Raw genomic sequence first — 19,874 nt, 5'->3', positions numbered from 1 at the left:
AGCAGTGCTCCCTGGTTGTGGTATGAAATGGGGTCAGAGCTGATGGCAGCAAGTATCTAAACCTTAAATCCTCAGTTCATCTGGATACCTGGACCTATGCCACCATCCAGAAGGAAAATTGCTTGGACTGCTTGGGGCTGAGACCAACGTGGAGGTCCCTGTGTCACCACAGTGGCCATGAATCCATGCCATCTGCTGCTGTGTGAAGGTGTGACTGTGGTGCTCTCAGAGCTCCAGCAGACTGAGTTTGAACACATACTGCCAGATTAGTTACAGAAATGTAATCACATCTATACACCAGAGAGACTGCTAACGGCTGACGAGTACAAGGAAGGTGAGGAGGACTGGAAGTGTGCAGGAATGCAGATGGACTGGGACAGATCTTTAAAGCAGTTCAGTGTTAATTGCTGGGAGAACTCCCCAGCTGATCCTTTTACTAGTGCTGGGTTTAAGCTATCTAATGAAGAGGGGAGGTGAAAGAAGTTCATCTTCAACAATTGCCACTTCACATCCTGCCTCCTTACTTGTGGAGGAGAAAGTATTTCATTATCTCTGTTAGCAAGAAACATCTTCCTGCTGTTTTTAAAATGCAGAACAGGAATACCTATTACAGTGCTTGGGTTTCCTCCACTGATACTGCCAAGTTAACCACTTCCGTGTGGGAGCAAGTCTGTGCCAGTGCTCATATTCCTGGTAGAAATAAATAAATAAATAATCTCCCATAATTCCTCCAAACAGACAACTACTTCACCCAACCGTCAGGCTGTCAATCTCAGCAGAGGTTTCCAAAAGGGACAAAGTCAAGTGGCTACATGCATCCCCTGATACATTTTTGAGGCCAAACAGCACTGTTTGGCCAGCCAGTCTGGGCTCCCAGGCCAGAGACAGGGATGCTCCCCATGTAAATCCTTTGTCCTTTCTGCAGCCCTGGGCTTAAATTATGTTAGTAACAAGTGATAGAGGAAAGTCTGCGCAGGAAGACGGTTCACAGTGAGAACTGGAGCCTACATGGAACATGCATTGACCTCTTTCCCATGCACCCATCATAACTCCACACCTTTACTGCACCATGACAGTAGGAACTTGTGGAGGGGTATGTATGTGTTTGTGTTGGTGCACTACAGAACATGCATTCAAGAAGCACTTGACCTCAGGAAGAGTCATAAATAGTCAAACTGTATGTCTTAGTCCACCTTGCATGATCCTCTGTTAATAGACTTTGCACCTTGGCATCTCTTTGCAATGCTTTTGGGGAACTTAATGAAAAGCAGGGAGGGGAGCAGAACAGTAGCATCCATCAACCCAAGGCTCCAGGCTATTAGGAAACAAGACAGGGTTTAACACGTTGGAGAAAAAAAGCACAGGGGACACTCTGCAGCAGGGTCACTCCCAGCAATATGTACACACATACTCAGATGCTTTATAAGGCAGCAGAGTCAGCATTCACTCTACAACTGACCTGGATTGCTAATGCAATGAAGCCCAGGTCCCACGCACTGCTCAGAGAGCATAGTAACCAGCACACTCCTGGGGCAATGCACATGTCAGCCCCATGTCCGCTCCAATGTGTGATCTGAATGGGGTCAGACATCAGGTCTAGTGGATTTTCCACAGCTGTCCATTAGAAAGCAGCTTCAGAAAAGAGAAAGGAAACAGGCTCCAAAAAGTGACTCATGAGGAGGAGTTAGTAACTCATTAGCTCTGGGGTTTAAGCGGAGAGTTTACTGGTCCTGTGGACTAGGGAAACATGCAGCTCATACTAATCCAGCCTCTTTCAAATGACAAGGGAAACAACCACCAAGACAGAAAAAAACCTTTCTGGATGGATTGACTCCCATCCAAGGGTGGGAGCTGCACTGCTGAGAAAGCAGAAAGAGATGGTGTGCTTCACTTCAGAGGCTGGTGGCAGTTGTGACTGACAGACATTCTGAAAGGAGGAATCAATCCTTATCTTTTACAGTATCTCAAGCTCAGATGTACCATGACAGAGCATGCACTTGCTTGGAGCATGAATTTTGAAATAAACCTCTTTTTTTCATTTTGGACACAGTTCGTTGCTGATGCTGTTGCAGTACCACAAGTCCATGTTCTCCAGAATTTCTATTGGGCTCTGAAGCATGAGATTCAAGTCAGTAAGGCAAGTTGTTGTGGTTATTGATCTGCCACCAGGGTTTCAGCAGAACACACTGTGTTCTAACAACAGTTGGTCTGTTGTTAGAAGTGCTGGCATACCACAGGAGATGCACTGTGCACCTTCTGAGATCGCTGTAGACCAGACAGAATACTCCAGAACATCTCATCACCAAAAGCTTCACCAGGGGCAGCTGAGTCCCAAACATCAACATTACTATGAACAAATCGCACCCCAAGGTCTATTCACAGTATTGACAAGGGGTGGGCATCAGCTGCAGACTCCAGAGCTTTCCACTGAGTGGACTGCTCAACTGAATCAAGGCCCAAGACAGTGTGGAACATGGATCATTGCACATAACATAGGTACAAAAGACCACCTGTCTGTCTAGTGTCTGGCGCTGTGAGCAATGATACCTCCTTCCAGCAGCTTGTCCAGAAGGTCTCTGGGAAGTCCTGTCCATATAGTTTTTGGGGATGTCTTGGATACTCTAGATTATTTCAAATGGCTCTAAATGCTTTAGCTAATGAAACTCAGTCAGGCCCTGAATCCTCACCCCTCAGCAGTGGACAAAAATCAGGTTAAGCCAAACCAGACGTTGCATTTGTTGGGCTGAACCACCCTTCAGATTGCAGCGGCTGCACTGATTACATCTCTGTTGGCTGCAGCAGGGTGTTCGAACACCCAGCACACACATAAGACAACCTCATCTGGGTGAGTGATCACAGGTTTCCCCATTTGTAAACAGAATGTCTCTGCAGAGCTTCCAATTCTGAAGGAAATTTAAGGCATCTACATTTACATCGTCTGCTTTTAGCAAGATGGATCCCTCCTCCAATGCAAAATGCAAGAGCCTTCACCTCTCTGCTGTGTTTTTTCACAAGCAGTCAGAGGAATAAAATAGGAACGAGTCATGAAGAAACTTATTCCTGTAACAGTAATACATGAGCAGGGAGATGCACATCATTCAGCCTGGTTACTGGCATGTCCAAGTCAAAAAAAAAAATAAATAAAATGCATCCAACTACACAAGCCAGTGTCAAAGCTATTTAAGCTTCACCCAGCAAAGATTCATGGATGAACCTCTACAGCATCCTCTGCTGGATCATCCTTCTGCCCCAGAGCTAGTAATTCTTTCTTTCTGCAGAGTTATCCTCTGTGATTGCCGAAAACAGCTCTCAGCTATTTGGGATTTACTTACTGATACCTTTATCAGGCTTTCCATACATTCAGCCCTTCCACAGATCAAAGTGTCTCACCTGTATTCCCAATCCTCAGTTACATCTGTGCAGAAATTTTGTATATTGTTTGGGATGTAACAAATAACAGATGCCTGTAGGTATTCACCTTTTGCTAAACAAATATCCAGACATGAAATCACACCAGATTACATAAAATAGTAAAACCATAATGAAAGAGTGTAAAAAAGGATACTTTTCGATGTTAAAATCATATCTGTCTATATTTGGTGATCTGCTCTAGTTTTGCAAGTTGTGGTGACTCAGTGTCTGCTAGCCAAATCTAGGCAGGTATCTGAGACAGTTCTATGTCAGGGCACTGTGGGACTGCCTTTTCCAGTACCCTCTTTTATCCACATTTTAATATATCAAAGATTTTTCATCCTTTTATACAGAGCTGTTTGCTTTGCTGGCTGAATTCAACAGTAGGAGGTACGGAGGAGTTTGGACTACTGAGCTTCCACTCGAACCCAGCTTCTAAGCCCAGAGAGGGACTTCTCACAAGCTGGTATAAGCAATGTTTCTCTCGGGTTTTGGTTCACTCAGTCTGGCTACTACTAAAGTTAGCCAGCAGCCTTCAGTTCCAAATAGGAGAAGGACTAGGGTTCTACACTAAAGTAGTTTTAGCAGCAGCTTTGCTGTTTTGTTTTTTTTTTTTAACCTATCCAATGGTTTCTTTACTGCATACAAACTTGCAAAGCTTTCCCTTGCAATGTTTTTATAGCCAGCCCAAAGCTCCCTGATGTGTTTGTAATGAGCCCCATGTATGTATAATTTAGGATATGTTTAATCTCTCTGCCTCTGTAATAAAAAATATACTGGTTTGGTTGTTTTGGGGCTTTTCCTGAAATAACCTGGAAAAAAACAAAAATGATGGTGACCCAAGAATCCCATGTGGTTGAGTCAGACTGCTCCAGTAGGGATAAGGAGTAATTGATGTACCAGAGATGATGACCTTTGCTGGGCTGAGACTGCATCTCTTTGTTATTCCTTTTTTATTTTGCTTGAAGTCCTATCTGCATGTGGTTTGTTTGCATCCAGCCTGAGATGGATGGTGCATAGATTTAATGAGGTTGTGTTTTCCCACCAGTTCCATTTGTAGCCATTTAATGTTCAGCTCCGAGTAGCAGATTGAGTTAAAGGCTATTTAAAAGTCTATGATGCAGACAAGCATTCAGCCCAATTTTTATTCTTTTACATATTTGTTAATAAGCCTCTCCAGGGTAAAGGTGAAGCCCACAGTTCACTTCTTGGAGATGAAGCCAATTTGATACTCCTGGATTATGCTGTCATTGCTAAGATACTCCGACATGCAGAGCAAGCGTGTATCCTGCACAAGGGTAAAAACATCATCATGGCAGTGTTAATGCTGTGAAAATTCAGGCAAACCTGCTGTTCTGCTGAAGAAGAAACATTTTACGGAGACATTGAGAATGGGATGAGCAACAGTGAAGGGTGATTCTTCCCTACACTGATCATTATGCACAGGGAAAGCCTCGGCTCAGGTTTCATCTTGCCAGATCTGAGAAGAAAATTTCTGCTTGGTCTCTTGCACAGGATGCAATTCCCTGGTTAAATGGAGATGTCAGGAGCTATTATGAACTTGTCCTGGTAACTACACAAAAAGCAATCTTCTAGCCAGGAGGCAGCTCCATTCACATGAGTTTGGAGATGTCTGCTTCTCCAGCATGTCAACCTGCATCACCTGTTTTGTAACCTTTCTGTGGCTACCATTGGAAAGCACCTAGGAAAATTAATTCCTCATAGGCCTGGAGGCATAGCTTATAGATGTGCTGTGCTGTTCCCTCAAGCTCTGGCAGTGATGGACAACATGCATCTGAAAATCTGCATGCTTACCCAGGAAGTTAGTACCTTTGCTGCTGAAACTGTGGCAGACAGCATCAGCTCTCTGATGTTTGCACTGTGAGCCTTAGTTTGTCTGGTACTCACGTACGCTGGCACAGTCCAGCCTTATCTACTGTTTCACCATGGTAAAAGCATACCAGAAGTGAACAATTCCCAACCTGTGCTGCCGCTCCACCTCAAAGCTAACAGCAGGTTTAGGTCTGCAGGTGATGCACCCAGCTCCGTACTGTAACACCCAGTTGTATTGCACAAGCCACACATACTCTTCATCCTCCATGTGGCTCATGAAAAGTAGCACCTACTAATACCCTATGCACACCTGAAGCACACAGCGCGCGTGGAGAAAGTCAAACGTGGCAGCAAGTGGTACAGTGACTTGCTGCACTGCTCTGAAAATCCTGACACCTGCGGTGCAGAGGCTGAAGTGCAGCATCCAGCAAAACACACTGGCATGCAAGCCACGAGGCAGAGGCACTCTGCACACCCAGAACACGGTAACATACACACAGTATGCACCTTCATGTGTGCACTCTCCATACAGGGAAGTCAGGACTGTGAAACCAGCTACCGCTGTTCCCAGGAGTCTTTCATTTAAAGGCACCATAAAGTAAAAGTCTAAAAAGATGTGGCAGAGAGCTAACTGCCTTTGAAGCAATTTTACTCTAGATTCCCTCTTGGTTACTGTCAGGTTATTCGTTTTCTCTGTCAAAACCTTCTTATTCACTGGGAATCTCAGCAGGGTTCTTCACTTGTTAATATTGCTGATTAAATTTCATAGTCTCTAACATAAATATTCAAAGAGACTTTCCCTCTTCCCACCATTTAAATAGCACAGGCTGTGCGTTGTACAGGAATAAATTGGACAGGACTACAGCAGAGCTGCTTGCCCAGGACACACACAGCTGAGGACAGACATCATATCCAACATTCATTCCCAAGCATTCTGGCAAGACCCCCAGACTTCCCAACACTGGGCCTCCCAACCCCACAGGCCCTGGTGACCTACCTGCTTAGCTGCCCCTCCTGCTCTCTGCAATTGCTATGTACCAGAAAGGATGCAGGAAGTCTTGTGTCTGTCTCCAGGACGTTCTGGCTGAAGTCCAGGCCTCACAAACCTGCACAGGAAGAAGGAAGAAGGTGAGAAAAACCCTCCTGTACATGTTGTATTTCATTACAAATAGCAAACCTCTGTGCTTCAAATGATGGCTGCAAGGCAAGTGAGGGCACCGTGAACCAGGGCTTGGCACTTCTCCAGGATTAGCATCTCTTTCCTCTGCTGCCTCCAGATACAGTCTTGGCAGGGGAGACCTGGGAAAAGATTGCACCCCCTGGCCCAGTGAGCTGTTCTATGGCTGAGCTAGTGATTTCAGCCTAGGGTCTCCTCCCCACCATCACCATCTGCTTATCCTTCTCCATTTGCTATTTCATACATTTCCCTCCTGGAGTGCAAGGCTCTGGCATGTCTCCCCAGCCCTGAAGACCTCATGCCAGTGCGAGGAGAAGCTAGAGCTCTCTCAGACAGGAGTCAGGCTGCAAGGGAGAGAGCCCTGTCCCAGCACTCACGTTGTAGAAATCATTTCTTTGCAGGCTACAGTAGTAATTCCTCTCCCACTTATAGGAGAAAGCTCACACTCCTTGAAGGGCTTTACCTCTTGTCTTACTAGGAGTTGCTTAAGGAGAGCACTTCTAAAGAGGGGCATAAATCTTTCATGAGGACTCACAAACACACTGAGCAACACCCAGCCAAGTGAGAGTTCAATGGGCAGCAAGGCTGCAGGATGATTATTTCCTCAGCCCCATCCTACGGGGGGGGGGGGGGGGGGGGGGCATTGTTCAAAGTGCTAGGACAAGAGTCCAGAAGGCACGAGGGGCACTGAAGTGAGCCAGAGCCTGTGCCGCCTCCTCCTCTTCCCTTATCTCACAGTTATCATTGGTTTATTATCACCTGAGCCAGAACTATATCTTATCTTCTCTCCTTCACCACCAAATCTTTCTGTCTGTTTCTGGACAGCAGGAATGGCATTCTTTTCCCTGTCATACAAAAGACTACGAAACCTGGTAAGTATTGATCTCAGGTTCGACATCATCAGCCAAATAGTAACATTGCTTAAACAAAGTGGGGGGTGCAGGCACAGTGTGTCACTCCTTCTGCTGAGGACAGCCACGGGGAGTATGGCAAGATTGAGAAAAGCTGTTATTGATTCAGCTCCACATTGCAAAGCCCTTCCTGCATTAAGGGCTAATTTTAGGCTGGGATGATTTGATGATGTGGCAACGTTCATCATGCAAACCCATTTCATTTCCCACCCAAGATGGACAGACAAGGACAGCAAGGCTCCAGTGGAGCAGAGCAACACTGAGTGTTGGGCGGCAGCAGGGTCAGCACACCTCTATGCCATCACAGCATCATCTAGTGTCCTGCTGCTTCTCCACTGATGTCTCTACCTCTCTCACCCTGTCCCCAGATGCTCTGGCTTCCCTCCTGCCACAAGCAGGAGTTGTGGACACAGGTGATGACACTTCAAGAAGCATCAGCCCCGCTCCAGCAGCATTGCCTGGTGCAAGCAAGGCCCCAAGGTGCCATGCACACAGCAGAGGTTGCCCATGCCATGGGGTAAGCTGAAGTACACTGGGGTGCTCCGCAAGTTTGCGGCATTCAGTTTTCTTTGCACAGCAGCAAGGGCACAAGGTCAGTTATGAAATCAAGGCTTGTCCTGAAACAAAGTTGGGACTTGAATTGAAGAGCAGATTCTGTTTTCACAGAGCTCATTCCAGTGACTCTGTGTCTAACTAGAACTGCATGTGCAGGAGCCTGAAGCCAAGGCAAGGCTCTGCCCTGAGCTGTTCCCTGGAGAGCTGTGGAAAAGCAGGGCAGTATATGAGACACTGCTTAATGAGAGGATTGAGCAGCAGAGCAAGCTCATCCCAGGAAGCATGCCTTTGGTCTCTCCTTCATGCTGCCACACCACAAGCACTGCAAAGCAAACAGCTGCTAGAGTTGGGCCAAGAGGACCTGCACAGAGCAGGAGATTATCCTCAGCCTTTTCCCTAGACATGCAGAAAAGATGAGATACTTTATCACTGCAGGACAAATCAGTTCTTTTCACAGGCTCCTGGGAAGAGCAGGGGAGGACAATGCTCCCATCTCACCCCAGCATCACACCTTGGAGGCAGCAGAGCTGCAGTTCACCCTGGTCTTTATGGCTTTGCCTGATGCTGCGGCTCTGATGCCAGCTGAGTCACATTGCCATCAGACCCTGACTTAAATGACAGTGCAAAGCCTTGATGCTGTCTGGTCTGAGCAGGGTGAGGCTGCTGGCACAAGCCCAGCCACTGGCCCTGCACACATCCAGCAGAAATACTGCAGATTGCCTGCAGCCAGGCAGAGGAATTAGAGATGATGGAGGAGCAGGGACTGGGCAGGAGCCAGGGGGAAGGGATGCGGCAAGCTCACAGCTAGCTAGAGCAGCATCCCTTTCCTCAAAGGGAAACACCAGAAACATAGGGGAAGCACGTCCCTCTCTCACCCTGCCACGCTCACACCAGCCCTACTTCCTTCCCCACCACTGTCCTGGTCACCTTCAGCCCACCACCCCTTGAGAAGCACTCATAAGCCCATGCTTCTCCTTGCCCCTTAAGATGTGCCATGGTGAGGGTGGGGGGAAGCAACCCACAGAATAGATAATTCTCTCAAAAGTCTGTGTGAGCTCATCTGATGCTTTGAACACCCAGAGGTCCAGAGCAGAGCTGCACAGTCATCTGCTGGGGGCTGGACCGTGACTGTTGAGCCTGCATGACATGGGCTATGGGCAAGCAGCAGGTCTGGGTGGCTTCTCAACAGGATGCAACCCAGGAGCCAAGGGTGAAGACAAGGCAAGCGAGGGCAGCAGCAACACTAGCAAGGGGCATGCTCTCACAACAGCCCAAGCAAGAACAGCAAGCCAAGAAGGTTAGGGTCAGGGCTGGCCAAGTATGGGGCTAGACACAGGAAAACCTGCAGTATAGATCAGTCAAGGGCTTGAGCTTAAATGCAGGTGCAACGGGTGTATGGAGGGAAAGCTACCTACCAGAAGTTTCTTGCAGCCTTTTCTCACAACTGATCTGTTTTCCCTGCAGTCAGACCCAGCTAGTATGGATGGCCCAACCCCAAGGAGGGGCGAAGAGGTTGCCCAGTTCAGTACCATCCAGACCCTGACCATGGGGGATGCTCAGGGTAAGGAGGTGAAAGTAGGGGAAAGGGGCAGCAGTCACAAACTGGGGATTCACTGCTGTGCATGCAACAGATGCCCAGCTCCAGGACTGCTCTCGGGGCTGTGACAGCCTGCACCAAAGCAATTCAGTTGCTTGGATTACTGTCCAGTCCAAAAGGGCTGCACAGTCCCTGCACCACCACACTTCTCTCTGGCAACTTTTACAGCTCCTGCCTGCTCATTTACTCCAGTGCTAATGATAATGGACTTGAAAGCATCACCCCCGTCTTCACAGAGCTTTTAAAAACTCAGCATGGGAATACAGAACAAGGAAGAAACACGCAAGACAACTGGAGAGAGGCAGGTAACACCAGCAGAGATCCTTAATGATCTGGCTGCTATTTTATCAACACTGGATTGCTGTAGAGCCTGTGTTCAGAAACCAGAGCAGTGCAAAAAGCAGCACTTTTTCCCCAGGGTTCTGTCCAACACCATCTTCAGCAACCACAGACCTTAGCATCAAACCCAGAGTCAAGTTTCAAAAGTTTTGCCATTTTGGGGGTGAAGAGAGGTTTGTTTTCATTGCTATTTGAACAGCCTTATTCTCAGCACTGGCTGCCACAGGACCAACAGCATTTATCTTTCAGCAGTAATCTTCCTGACTCTTGGCATATGAAGGCATCCTTCCTAGCCAAGGGAAGGTGGAGAGGCAAAAAGTCTCTGTGCACTCAGGGCAATCTGGGAAACAGCGATCTGAGCAAACCTGGTTAACCAACAGATACTGCAGGCAACAGTGAGCTGTTTGCATGAAGATTTCCAGGACTCTGCCTCCCATTGCCTTCAGTGCTCAGGGACATCCCCCACCCAACACCACCCTGCTCCGCTCTCACTTCCCCGAGCTGCAACAAGCTTTGTCCCTGCACAGCTCCAGCTCATTGCACATGGGTTTGCAGCCTGCCGACAGACCTCAACCAGACCTGCCGTTATTTTCAAGCTGAACCAGATTATGCTAATGATTTATCTTTCAGGAAACGGTACCAAATGTTTCAAGTACATTCACTATTTAATCTTCTGTCACTAATGAGCCAAAGCCACTAACTTTTACTGTGCTCTGTAATTCTTTCTCCTGCAAGTAGTTCCACAGAACAGCTAAGTTTGCAATTCAGTATAAGAACACTTAATTATCATTACTGATAGAGCATCATATGCTCCTAATTTGTGGAAATAACTTCAGAAACAAGCATCTTCTTCAGGGATGAAACAAATCTGCTATTCCAGCTCTTTAAGTGTGGTAAAGATGAACATGTTAGAATATGTTAAAGTGCATCATTTGAGTCACACTTCCTTTGATAACTTTGCTGTTTTCAAACGGGGTCAATAATTTTGGTTGCCCACCTCCAGCAAAGTGGGGTATAAGTTTGCAACTACTGTGCAGAAGGGATCAACTTACAGGAGGCAGTGGGAACAGAGACAAACTCTCTGGAAACCCACTCCAGTCTGTTGAAATTTGTGCCCCTTGTTGAAAGCCAAGCCCAGATAACATGCTCTCTTCTCTCAAACACTCAGGCTTATTCTTGTTTTCAATCTGATAGGGGAGAAGGGGGTTCACAGCAACACTGGAAAAAGCAGGCTAGAGGCAAACTGAGCACAACAGGGGCTCCTGCAGAGACAAAATTCTGGTCTTGAAGCAGCAGTGGCTCATGGGGATTAGTAACTGACTTGAAGAATTTAAAGACAGCCATCTCTGGTATGCCTATCACTATTTCCAACAGCAGACAGCAAGGAAAGGCTGCAAGAACAGGGTAAGCATCTTTGGCATGTTTTCTCATCCCCCAGTGACCTGTGGCTCAGGGATTTCCCAAGCCTAAGATGGTATCTTCAGGTTTAATGGTCCTTGATGCATTTTTTATCCATTAATTTGCTCAGCTGCTTTTCGAATTCATGCAGACTGGTAGCATCCACAGTGTCCTCAGCTAACCCCCATGCTAAGTCAAGTATTCCCTTCTGGTTGTTTACAAAACCAGGAAAACTTTGGAAACCAAAGCTCGCATCTCTCGTTAGCCTACAGCAGAACCACAGTGCAGCTCTGGCTTCCAGTTTGATAGCAAAAGGGATGCACAAGTGATGGGAGCCAGCCCCTGCCTAAGCAGAGGTAGTGTGAGGAAACGCTGCTGCTTTAACAGCCAGAGAAACGCAAAGTGATTGCAGAAATACTCGCTGTTGCCCCTATCCTCAGCTTCGGTCCCTTGCTGCTACAGAGCTCCCTCAGAGGTGAGATTGCCCAGGCCTCCAGCAATGCTGCTCACACTGCATGTCTGGAGGTGTGCTGGCCTCTTGCACAGCTCATCCACTGACCTCCCCCTTCTCCAATCCACACAGACTTCCCTATATTCCATGCAGGTCTCATTACTACACTCACATGCATCCCTGGATCTCTTGGTTTCGCTGCTGGCAATGATCCAGACTCCTCTTCGGGCCGCGCTAGGGCCCTGAGATAATTGTCTCTCCAGTCCCATATCTTGCCCCATAGCAAGGCACAGTCAGGTCTGGCATGGCTCTGAGGTTACGCTGCCTCCCATAACCTTGGCAGAATCTGCAAAAGAAGGTGTAATGTAGCAGAGGACAGCAAAACCCTGGGTCAAGAAGGATTCATCCCCTTCCCTGGTATCTTGTATTGCATACTGTATCTTCCAGCTTTAAAACCTCTCTGACTCTCTATTTATATCAAAGGAGCATACGGGCCAGGAGGAGCAAACAGACATATTAGGGAGAACTGAGCTGCTATAAATAGTCCCATCAGTAATTAGCTGCAGAACTACTTGTTAAATAGGAAGCACATAAACAAGGACTGAAAATACTAGGGATGAGATAGCCAAGCCATAGTCCATGTCCCACAAGGCCACAAGCTCTGAACAGTTTTAGAGTACTGCCAGGGAGTGAGAGCAAGCCTTGCGTCCCCAGTGGATCCCAAGGTAGAGCACACAAGGAGGAACATAGTGTAAAGACCTTGAATACTTACCTCTGACTAGATGTTAGATTGGGTCCACTTTCACCACATCTCCATCCATCTCCATGGATGAAGGGCCATTTTGCTTGTCAGTTTTTGACCCATGCATCATTTCCAGCTAAAAACCCATCTGCCCTGCTGTGACCAGGAAGCAGCACATCTTATGCCCTGCAGCACTGTTGTCAGGATGGGACACACAGCTAGTACCAGCTGGGACCAACAGTTCGCTCCTTGCCAGGGGCTGCCACCCCACCCTTGTTTCTACAGTCACTTTGCTCTCACACCTTGCTATGTTGCCCCATGGCCACAACCCATGCCTGCTCCCAGCCACAGAGTACAAGACTGTCCACACCTGCTTCATCTGCTCAGCCCCAGGTTGCAGACGTCTCCTTTTAGGTATCTACAAGGAGGTGCCTACAACTGAGCAGGTGTCTCCAGCGAGGACAGTACAGACCCTAGGGAGTGATTTGCTCTCCAGCCCCAGTAAGTTCTAGGGGAGCTCAGGTCTCATGTAGACACAATTGCTATCCACACTTACCCATTGCTGTCCATACACAAGGGCTGAATCCATCCCACAGCTTTCGCATCCCTCATGCCTTCATCTCATCCTTAGGTGATGCCTGAAAAAGAACGATATGTCACATCTTAGCACAGCACAGGGAGGCAGGAGCAACTGGAGGAGTTTTAAGGTTGCTCTGAAGCTGAGAAGACCTGCCTGGGAGGCAGGAGCAGCCCCATAAGCAGTCACCCACACCTCAGCCTGCATGTGCCAGCCCTAGGCAGGCAGGACACAGAGCCTGGCTGTGCCTGGGCCACTGCACTCGCTTTGCTGGGCTGCAGTAGATGGACCCATTTGCCTACCAGACTGGCAGCAAAACTGGCTTCTTGTGTGACTCAGACTCCTCTCTGGGAGGGACATGGCCCCAGCCCAAAGACCTCCTGATGCCATTAGCAGCATCCCATTGTGCTCCCCAGCCAGCTCAGCTGCACAACACCCTGGCTTGTTCTTTCAACATGGGCACTTGAGGGTCTTGAGGCCATCAGGGCATAAATGACAGGGGATAGACATGTTTGTGTCTTGCTTTCTATGCACATTTTCATAAGCACAGTTATGGTCATCAAAAAAACCCAGGACACGTTCAACCTGCTCAGGCAAGCAGGCATGATTTGCTCCCTGGAGATGCACACTACTTTGCAGAATAAGCAAGGGAACATCAAGCTCAGCTAAGCAGTTTGCATGTGAGCTGGCTGAGCAAGGGTAGAGCTAACCTGGGCCAAACATCTGCAGGACATCATGCCAGGCTGCTCCCCACCCTGCAGGGACCACTGCAGGGGAAGGGAGAGATGGAAACTTCAGCTGGAGGAGAGCAGGCCCCTCACCAGCACAGAGACTTTGTTAGAGGACCACCTCACAGGGACATGCAACCAGATGCAGGTTGATTGCATGGTGGGCTAAAGTAGCAGCACAGGTAAGGACACAAAGAAAAAGCCATGCTGTACTGCTCCTCCGGTAAACTGTCAGCAAACTTGTGTAGAAGCTAAAAAAATTTCCTGTGCTAAGCAGCCTGTGGACCACTTTGTTGGCTACAGCCAAGGACTCAGCCCTAGATAAATCCAGATAAAATCCTAGATAGATCCAGATAAAAAGCCCAAAATATCCCACACATGATACACAGACTTTCAAAAAAGGCACATCTCCTTTGTCTGCAGGAGCCTGCAGTCCAGAGGGCTTGGAAGAGCCCCTGTGCCTCACACTGGAACCCTTGACATGTATTCTAATAGCTTGTGCTTCCATTCCTGGATGGATATCATTTTGTTTGGTGGTGCTGGATGGTGATGCTTCCCTGCAAGTGGGATAACTGACTGAGCACACACATTGGGTAACACACCAGAGCATCAGCCTGATTGAGAGACCAACAAGTCACCAAGAGCTGCTTGCATTGCTGATGGCTGGAGATGGTCAGGAAACATCTCCAAAGACTACAAGAGACCCACATGTGAGCACTATGAGGCAGAGATTGACTTCCCTGCATTTGGTAATCTTGGCCAGCAGCCTTTGTAATCTGTTTTTGCCATTTGTTTTGTGCTCTCCTGTTGCTCTCTCTATAAGCATGATACCCAAGAAAGGCCAATCCACATAGGACCCAGGGTAATTTGGCTTCCCTTTGAAGCACCTTTCAGCTGAGAAGGGTTTGCTGGAAGTAGTGACCCACAAACAGTGCCAAAAGAAGATGACGTTTAACTTCCAAGTCACTGAGTTTAATGGCACACTGCAGCTAGGAGTTCCCTAGATCTCCATCTGTGACAGGAATCATTTCATTCTGATCATTCTGAATGTGCTCATTTTAACACCTGTTCTTAAGGCACATTGGCTCCCCATCATATCAGGAGCTCGCATCTTCACTGTGCGTTAACTCCTTCCATATTTTCCTTGTCTCAGGCCAGTAATTCAAGTTTCCTGGACTCTCTCCCCAACACAGCTTTGCCTCTTCATGTGCATAGAAGTCCCCATTTTTGTAACCACACTTTACAGCACCCCCATTTTCAATTCTGCCCCCTCACTCTGAATTAATCTCACATGCAGCTCCCTAAAGAGCTCCACTATTTGTCTGAAATGTTTTCAGCCTCTGAGAGGGGCTCATCCATCAGCTGGAGATTTGGCAGCTTTCCTGGGACTGTCAGTTCCCAAGAACAAACAGCTGCAAAGGCACCATCCTCTTCCCGGAATCAGGGAGGAGCTCACATGGCTTCAACCCATCGCAGAGAAGCAGCCAAGCACCAGAAGCTGCCCTCGAGCCAGCAATGCTGAGCTCATGGGACCATCCCTGGACCAAACCAGTCCCCTGCTTGTCTCTGCTCAGCTTGGAGACAGCAGCACTCTTCAAGCAGCATCTCCATGGCATGTTCAGACCCAGAGCTGAGCCAAGCACAAGATTGCATGCTCCATCAGGCACAGCCAAGGACACTGGACTTGTGTCCTAAAGGACACAAATGCTTGAAGCCACATATACAACAAGAGCCTACTCCTTTGTGCGTCCCTGTGCACAAACCATCACTGTGAATCTGTCAGCTGCTTGCCTACATATGGAGGAGCCCATGTCTAAGGAACCAGTGCTGACCACACAATACTCCTATGAGTCCTCCAGCTGTGAGCACATCTTGTTCTTTACAGCAGGCACCATTCCCACGCCTGGCACCAAGCCCTTCACCAGCCCAGCTCTACAGCTTGTCCAGCCAGGATGTCTCTGTATACTAGTAAATTAAATGCACCCAGGACTGTTCTCCAGCACTAATGTCAGCTGGCGTCATCCAGCCCATACCCAGACTATCAAACTGTCTTCAGCCTCTACACGTGAGCTCAACACACAAATTGCTCCTGAGCACAGTCCCTACCCAGCAAAACCTCCCTGCGCCCATCCAGGAACAGTTTGTGAGAGCATGATTTCGCCTGAACCAAACCCATCTAGAGATGATGGCCATCCAGTGACAATACCTTCACACTGCTTAGCTCACTAGAGCTGGCATTTGGCCTTTATACCCGCAGGGAGACAGTAGAGTTTTCCCGCAGGATGGAAGGGAGAGCTCTGAGCTTGGTGTCCTGGTGAGCCTCAGCCATGCCTCCTTCAGCACAGCCTGGCAGGGGAGGCAGACTGCCTACATACCTCCAGGGACAAGGGGTTGCACCCAGGGTGCCATGACTGGTGGCCCAGCGAGTTGGAAGCATGAAAATTGTGTTTACCGCCTTGTTGGGCAAAAGTTGCACACCCACAGAAGTCTTAAGCAGGTTCTTCTCAGGGGGTTGTGCTTTTACATATCACACATTCATGGGAAAAAGGCTCGCTCTGTCCTAGAGGAGCATACCACAAGGAGCACCAGTGCCCTTGGCTTAACTCTTCCCATCCTCACAGTGGCCCTGGTGCCTTGCAGGCCATCATTTGCCCCCCACCCCATTGCACACACTGAAAGGAAGACAGGGCCATTGTGAGCTCCCCCTTCCAACAGCAGTTTTGTAGTGACAATTTGCAAGTCCCTAAAGCAGAGCAGAGCAGAGACAGACCAGAGGCCAGGCGTGAGCTCCAGCCTTTGAGAGAGGTTGGTGCTCACAGACTCTCGTCACAGCTGTGCCTCTGACCACTGGTGGGGAAGACAAGAGCTCGAGTCACCAAAAAGGTCCTTCCTTCACAGCACTTTGCCTTTGCCTCACTCAAGTTCCTGTTGTGTCTGCCAGGACGATTGCTTTGGGTTTTTTGTTGGGTTTGTTGGTTTTTTTTTTTGTTTTTTTTTTTTTTTTTGCATTCAACCCTGAGAAGTCATTTAACAGCTCTGTTATTATTCAGAGCTTACATAAAACTCCTCACACAGCAGAGGACTGCACAGCCTCTTCACTGCTGGCTCACCATCCACCAAACACCACAGGGCTTCTCCCTCCCAGCATGAGGGGACCTTATTTGCATAGACAGCTTGGCACAATGCAAACGCATTCACAGTGATGCCTTGGTCACCTTGAGTTACCATAGCCCCTGGATCTTCTGCACGCTCCTGGAGGGCCTCTTCCTCTAGGTCTTCCCTGCTTCCAGTCATCCTCTTTCCATCACCTGGCAGAGGCATCAAGGAAAAGCCAAGCTGTGGTGTTGAGAAGACAGCCAAGGGTGCTCCTGGGCTCTCCAGGCAGCAGGACCAGACCTCAGGTACAGTGTGGAGGCTGCTCTGCCACGGTTTTCTGGGGAAGCTGCATCCATGAGTGAGTTAATCTGCATACCCTTGGCAGAAACACCACAGACTCTGGAGAGATGCACCATTTTCTGTGGTGAAAGGGAAAAGCCCACAGAGGAAATAAGAGGCTGGAGCTCACCATGAGGAGGAGCTGGGCATGGCCTGGAGGTGGGATACCCAAGTGTCCTTAGCAAAGTACCATCAGCAGCTCTGAGAACAGCCATGGAGAAGAGGTACCTGAGGCAGGGCTGGGTCTCTTAAAGAGACTCCCAGCAGGCTGGCACGGATGCTGGTGAGTGAGCTGTCTGGCAAAGGCAGCCCTCTCATGAGGGCCCAAGTCAGTTTTTGGAAAGAGGAAATGCCAGCATCAGCAGGCAGCTTGCAGGTACCCATGCTGGGACAGACAGAAGAAGCAGCGTGGACTAGTATTCCTTAAGCACAACAGCTAGACAAACTTTCCACCCATCTTACCATACATTCAACCTGCCCATACCTACCCAGTATGGCTATAAGGATAGTTTGTGACATCAGAAGCCTTGCTAAAAATAAATGTAAACAATATCCACTGCTGTCACAGCACTATCAAAACCAGCCGGCTGCAACAAGGCTTTTACCATCACATACCAGGTTAACTTCAATAAGTGGCTCCCACGCCTTGCCCAGCACAGCCACCGATCCCCCACAAGGTTTCAAAAGTTCACCTACTGTCCATGCTGTTTCTCCATCCTCTTCAGTCCAGTCCACCCTGCTGCTCCTCTCTGCTGCATTCAGCCTCTTCCTTCTCCAGGCACCTCTTCTTGTCTCTCCTGCATCCAGGGCACTCTCATTCCTCCCTCTGTTTCTTCTGGGTCTCTCTCCATCCAAAGCTCCCCTTCCATACCCCTTACAGCTATTTAACTACTTAGCAGGAACCAGCCACAGCTGCACACTATCCAACCCACTGCCCCTGAAGCAAGCCCACAGCTGTATATTATCAATGTTAATTAACCTGCTTTAATTCCTCTATAATTCCTCTACACACTGCTTCTCCTTTTTCCATGCAGCCAGACAGCACATCATAGGAGGCAACTGGGTTGGTCAGGCATGTTTGGTAAATCCCTCCTAGCTGTTCCCAGACATTTCTTGTCCTTTATGTGCCTGAAAAGGTCCACCAGGAGGTGAAGCTGACCAGCCTGCAGCTCCCCAGACCCTCCTTGCCCTTCTTGGATATGGATCTGGGAAAGCAGTGTCTAGCTGGATCATCTAGGGGAAGCAAACACCCTGCATGCACAATAGGCACAAGGGAGAGCCACTGAACCTCGCTGAAGGCCTGTGAAAGCTCCTTCTCCTCTTCTCCGTGCACGGGTACCTCAAAGAAGTCTAAGACCTTTTTTTCTGGAGCATCTCTGGTCTCTCCCTTTGGGAACCAGGAACATTTTGCAGCAGCCTGTTAAGATGCAGGGATGAAACACCCTTTCCCACCATCCTCACAGACAAATCTTCATTGAGGTTCTGTCCATAGTGACACAGGGAATTCAGAGCTGGCTAGGCTCAGCAGATGTGGCAGGATGTGCTGGGACATCTGCACCACGAGAGCATGTGGGGAGCAGACACTCTTGGAAGAGGAAGAAATGCTCCCAGCCTCAAAGGAGACCACACAGAGTTTTCTGCACCTCAGAAAGTAAAATGACGAAACACAAGCCTGGAGGCAATACTCTCTTCTGCGAACGGGCAGGGGAGAGTTAAATAAACCCTTTTTTAGTCCTATTTGATCTGATTTGTCTCTGAGATCTCTGTTAAGTATTTTAGCTCATATTATAATAAACCCTGGCTTATTTACAGTTTAAAAGCATTTTGTTCCTTCAGAAAGCTCGCTGCAAGAACAGATCAAAATAGATCACCACAAAGCTCTGGCCAGCTCTTCCTTCACATTTCTTTCAACCAGAGCAATTCACCTGTCAAATAAGAGGTGCCCAGAGCAAGCTGAAATACTTTTCAGTCTCCAGTGACTGTAAAAGAAGTCAAGGCATCGCATCCAGCACCCACGGAGATGCCAATCCCTGCATACCTGTGAACAGGCAGCTTAACCCAAAGCTGACCAGTCACAGATCAGATCTTCTGGGTGGCTGCAGTGCTTCACACCAGCACCCAGGGCCACTCGAGACCCATCGCTGGAGGATGGACACAAGACCACCTGTTCCACATCCCTGGAACAGCCCACAGCAGTGGCCACAGTGCATGGGGCTGGAGGCAGGAGGGCAGGGAGTGATGCTGCAGCGCAGCCCAAGCCTGACATGCCCATCACACCAGCAGGACCAGTCTGCACTGTCTGAGGTATGCTTCGCCGAGACAGGAGAGCAGCCTGCCCATTCATCACCACGCTCATACACTTTGGCTAGTTTCTGATGCAGTTTCAGCCTGTTCATTTCTAACACTCCTACTGGTTGTTAGAGCAGCCCTGGGATGACAGCAGTAAACATTTGTGTTTGGACAAGCCAGACTTCTCAGCTTCAGCATCTGCTGAGTTTTACAGTTTAAGCTAAAATTGTCTTATGTAACAGAATCTTCTTCTGGAATTACAGCTTGGTTTCAGCCACTTCAAGCCACTGTCCCAGGAACAGGCCAAGCCCAGCTGAGCTCCTGCCCCAGGGAGCTACAAGTGAGCACAAGCATGGTACCCACGTCCCATCCCCAGGCTGCAGCCCTGAAGTGTTGAATTACCAGAGAAGTAATGTTCTGAAATAACCTTT

Source organism: Falco naumanni, chromosome 20 (assembly GCF_017639655.2).
Source record: "Falco naumanni isolate bFalNau1 chromosome 20, bFalNau1.pat, whole genome shotgun sequence".
Lineage (NCBI taxonomy): Eukaryota > Metazoa > Chordata > Aves > Falconiformes > Falconidae > Falco > Falco naumanni.
The sequence above is the reverse complement of the archived record's forward strand: the minus strand, read 5'-3'. Positions refer to the sequence as shown.